Below are 5,401 nucleotides of genomic sequence, written 5' to 3' on the forward strand. Positions count from 1 at the left end.
GGGAAGTCATGTTTGACAAATTTGCTTGAGTTCTTTGAGGAAGTAACATACAGGGTGGATAAAGAGGAACCAGTGGACGTAGTGTATTTAGACTTCCAAAAGGCATTTGACAAGGTGCCACACAAATGATTATTGCTCAAGATAAAAAATCACAGGATTGGGGGTAATATTCTGGCGTGGGTGGAGGATTGGCTCTCTAACAGGAAGCAGAGAGTTGGGATAAATGGTTCATTCTCAGACTGGCAATCAGTAACTAGTGGTGTTCCGCAGGGGTCAGTGCTGGGTCCCCAACTCTTTACAATCTATATTAACGATTTGGAGGAGGGGACCGAGTGTAACATATCAAAGTTTGCAGATGATACAAAGATGGGAGTGAAAGTAGTGAGTGAGGAGGACATAAAAAACCTGCAAGGGGACATAGACAGGCTAAGTAAGTGGGCAGAGATTTGGCAGATGGAATACAAAACTGGAAAGTGTGAGGTTATGCACTTTGGCAGGAAAAATCATAGAGCAAGTTATTATCTTAATGGCAAGAAACTGGAAAGTACTGTAGTACAAAGGGATCTGGGGGTCCTGGTGCACGAAACTCAAAATGTTAGTATGCAGGTGCAGCAAGTGATCAAGAAGGCCAATGGAATGTTGGTTTTTATTGCTAGGGGGATAGAATATAAAAACAGGGAGGTATTGCTGCAGTTGTACAAGGTATTGGTGAGGCCGCACCTGAAATACTGCATACAGTTTTGGTGTCCATACTTAAGAAAAGACATGTGGTATACATGGATTTCAGTAAGGCCTTCGATAAAGTCCCGCACAGGAGACTGGTCAAGAAGGTAAGAGCCCATGGAATCCAGGGTGCCTTGGCACATTGGATACAAAACTGGCTTAGTGGCAGAAGGCAGAGGGTGATGGTCGAAGGTTGTTTTTGTGACTGGAAGCCTGTGGCCAGTGGGGTACCACAGGGATCGGTGCTGGGTCCCTTGCTGTTTGTGGTCTACATTAATGACTTGGATATGAATGTAAAGGGTATGATCAGTAAGTTCGCGGATGATACAAAAATTGGTAGGGTGGTAAATAGCGAGGAGGGTAGCCTCAGTCTGCAGGACGATATAGATGGGTTGGTCAGATGGGCGGAACAGTGGCAAATGGAATTTAACCCGGAAAAGTGCGAGGTGATGCACTTTGGGGGGACTAACAAGGCAAAGGAATACACAATGAATGGAAAGACCCTAGGCAAGACGGAGGGTCAGAGGGATCTGGGTGTGCAAGTACACAGATCCCTGAAGGCGGCGGAACAGGTGGATAAGGTGGTAAAAAAGGCATATGGGATACTTGCCTTCATTAGCCGGGGCATTGAATATAAGAGCAAGGAGGTTATGATGGAGCTGTATAAAACACTGGTTAGGCCACAGCTGGAATACTGTGTGCAGTTCTGGTCACCACACTACAGGAAGGATGTGATCGCGTTAGAGAGGGTGCAGAGGAGGTTCACCAGGATGTTACCAGGGCTGGAGCGCTTCAGCTATGAAGAGAGACTGGGCAGATTGGGTTTGTTTTCCTTGGAGCAGAGGAGGCTGAGGGGGGACATGATTGAGGTGTACAAAATTATGAGGGGCATAGATAGGATGGATGCTGAGGAGCTTTTTCCCTTAGTAGAGGGGTCAATAACTAGGGGGCATAGATTCAAGGTAAAGGGCGGGAGGTTTAGAGGGGATTTGAGAAAGAACTTTTTCGCCCAGAGGGTGGTTGGAGTCTGGAACTCACTGCCTGAAAGGGTTGTGGAGGCAGAAACCCTCACAACATTTAAGAAGCATTTGGATGTGCACTTGAAATGCCATAGCATACAAGGCTACGGGCCAAATGCTGGAATATGGGATTAGATTAGACAGGGCTTGATGGCCGGCGCGGACACGATGGGCCGAAGGGCCTCTATCCGTGCTGTATTACTCTATGACTCTATGACTCTATGACTCTATACTTGCTCTCGAGTCAGTACAAAGAAGGTTCACTCGGTTAATCCCAGGGATGAGGGGGTGATCATATGAGAGATTGAGTAGATTGGGACTCTACTCATTGGAGTTCAGAAGAATGAGAGGCGATCTTATTGAAACATTTTAGATTGTGAACGGGTTTGATCGGGTGGATGCGGTGAGGATGTTCCCGATGATGGGTGAAACTAGAACTAGGGGGCATAATCTTAGAATAAGGGGCTGCTCTTTCAAAACTGAGATGAGGAGAAACTTCTTCACTCAGAGGATAGTAGGTCTGTGGAATTTGCTGCCCCAGAAAGCTGTGGAAGTTACATCATTAAATAAATTTAAAACAGAAATAGACAGTTTCCTAGAAGTAAAGGGAATTAAGTGTTGCGGGTAGCGGGCAGGAAATTGGACATGAGGCTAGGTTCGGATCGGTCATGGCCCTGTGGGTGGTGGAGCGGGCCCAGGGGCCGTGTAGCCTGATCCTGCTCCTACTTCTTGTGTTCTAATTCTGTGTTAGATTTCAGGAGATGGCTCTATTCACAGGGATTAGTGGAGACCTCGGGAACAGGCTGCCTGCTAGTAGTCCTTCAAGAGTAAATTGGGCATGTTTCTGGCTGGGGCGGAGATCACCTTTTACAGAAGGTAAGTACTGCAGGAAATACAGGGACAGAGTGATCTCCTGGACGAGTTTCGATCGCCTAGATGGGTCGGAGAGGAATTTCCCAGATTTTTTCCCCCATATTGGCCATTGGGTTTTTTACCTGGTTTTTCGCCTCTTCCGGGAGATCACATGGGTTCGGGTGGGATGGAGAGTGAAAGTAGATTTGAGGTTAGGATCAGATCAGCCATGATCTTATTGAATGGCGGCGCAGGCTCGAGGGGCCGATTGGCCTACTCCTGCTCCTATTTCTTCTGTTCTTATCTCCTCTGGAGATCTTCCCCCCACGGCCGCCAACCTCATAGTTCCCCAACCCCGCACAGCCCGCTTCTACCTCCTTCCCAAGATCCACAAACAGGACTGCCCTGGTACACCCATCATTTCAGCCTGTTCTTGCCCCACCGAACTTATCTCTTCCCATCTTGTTGTGGTGAAAATAAATTCATATCTAAACCGTGTAAAAGTAAAAAGATGCAGTTTATTATCAGAGCTCTGGGAGAAGAGTCTCAGACCCCGCGGTCTGTGCGAGCACCTTCTCGTTCTCTCTTGGTTGCTGCAGCTTTTTATTCTATTTTCATCCAATCACATTGTATTACAATAATCACCTGATCACATATGGATTCTTTTCAGTATTAGTAAAGGTTAGTTACATCTTACTATGCCTTTGGTTACAGGTCAAATTCCCATGACCCCTATATTCTGCTGTGTCTACAATTTTTAGCTAAAGCAGCATATTCCTTATCGCTTACGCAAAACGCACATATTCTGTCTGGTCCCACAACTGCGTCCTATCTTGGTTTTTCGAAGCTTCTCACATTGTTCTTTGTTTAGTTTTGCCTTTTTACATAAGTCAATTTTTATTGTGATATTTCTTATCTCAACCTGGTTTCTTTTAGTTACTTTCACATGACCCCACTCCTTTGTTCTGATTTTAATTTTCCTGGCATCACTTAAGTAGTGGTCACCTCGACTGTCCGAATTCTGAGAGGGTTCAATTTAACCCCTTCAATACAATAGCTAATTAATCCTCCCCTGCAATGATTCTGGCGGTTAGGCCCTCGTGACCCTTCTTGGTCTGCAATACTGGGCTGCAGGTCATAGGTTACAGTATTGTGGTAAACCACTGTTATTGTTGTTCACTGTTGTTGTTGTTGTTGCACACTGTTGTACCTATGCATGCCTCAGCATGTCTCTGCTGGCTCCGCCCCTGGCTCCACCCACAGGCCCAGGTACAAAGGTGATTGCCCTGCAGCCCTCGGCCTTCTTGGAACCCAGTCAACCACAAGAGGCATGCTCTGTTCTTTGCTAATAAAAGCCTTTAGTTACTCTCCTAACTCTCCGTCTTTTATGAGTAATTGATAGCGCATCAAGTATCAACAACTCGTTTGTAACTGAGCCCATTCTTTCTGTTCTGTTTCTTATCTCTGCCACCTGGATTATGACGTCTGGTTCTACAGGCTGCTAGACCATATTTGCTAGGCTGAGGCTTCTTTAATAATCTATGCAAGCCATTTTGTTTCTTTATGTTACTACTTTAAGTTTAGCTGATTTTATTAAATCTTTCTTACAGTTCAGCATTAGCTGTGTGTAGCTTGGTGGCTACGCCTTATCTTATTCTTGTAAGGCTCCATTGTATAAAGTCCTTGAGCTGGGCAGACATTTTATCGCCACCTGGCTTCTCCTCAGCTCTTAGTGATTTCACACATAACCCCTTTCTCTTTCCTTTGTCTAAAGTAATTTGTTTGCTCTGCATTTTAAACACTGAGAGGATTTGCTTTTAACCCTTTCAATCTCAACTCTATTTTTTTCTCCCCTTGTCCAGTCTCTTCCCACCTACATCCGTGACTCTTCTGACACCCTCCGCCACTTTAACAATTTCCAGTTTCCTGGCCCCAAACACCTCCTTTTCACCATGGACGTACAATCCCTCTACACCTCCATCCCCCACCAGGATGGACTGAGGGCGCTCTGCTTCTTCCTTGAACAGAGGCCCAACCAGTCCCCATCCACCACAACCCTCCTCTGCCTGGCTGAACTTGTTCTCACATTGAACAACTTCTCTTTTGACTCCACTTATTTCCTCCAAATCAAAGGTGTTGCTATGGGTATTCACATGGATCCTAGCTATGCCTGCCTTTTCGTGGGATATGTGGAACACTCTTTGTTCCAGTCCTACTCGGGTCCCCTCCCTCACCTCTTTTTCCGGTACATTGATGACCGTATCGGTGCCGTTTCCTGCTCTCGCCCTGAACAAGACAATTTCATTCACTTTGCCTCCAATTTCCACACTTCCCTCATCTTCACATGGTTCATCTCCGACTCTTCCCTTCCCTTCCTCGACTTCTCCGTCTCCATCTCTGGGGATAGGTTATTGACCAACATTCACTACAAGCCCACTGACTCCCACAGCTACCTGGCGGACTACACTTCCTCCCACCCCGCCTCCTGTAAGGACTCTATTCCATTCTCCCAGTTTCTCCATCTCCGCCGCATCTGCTCCGACGATGCCACCTTCCACACCAGTGCTTCCGACATGTCTTCCTTTTCCCTCAACCGAGGATTCCCCTCTACCGTGGTTGACATGGCCCTCGACCGGGTCCGTTCTATCTCCCATACTTCTGCCCTCACCCCTGCCCCTCCCTCCCGGAACCACGATAGGGTTCCCATTGTCCTCACCTTTCACCCCACCAACCTCCACATTCAACGGATCACCCTCCGCCATTTCTGCCACCTCCAACGTGATTCCCCACCAAATGCATCTTCCCCT

Source organism: Somniosus microcephalus, chromosome 4 (genome assembly GCF_052327205.1).
Source record: "Somniosus microcephalus isolate GS21.2 chromosome 4, FLI_Smic_1.0, whole genome shotgun sequence".
Lineage (NCBI taxonomy): Eukaryota > Metazoa > Chordata > Chondrichthyes > Squaliformes > Somniosidae > Somniosus > Somniosus microcephalus.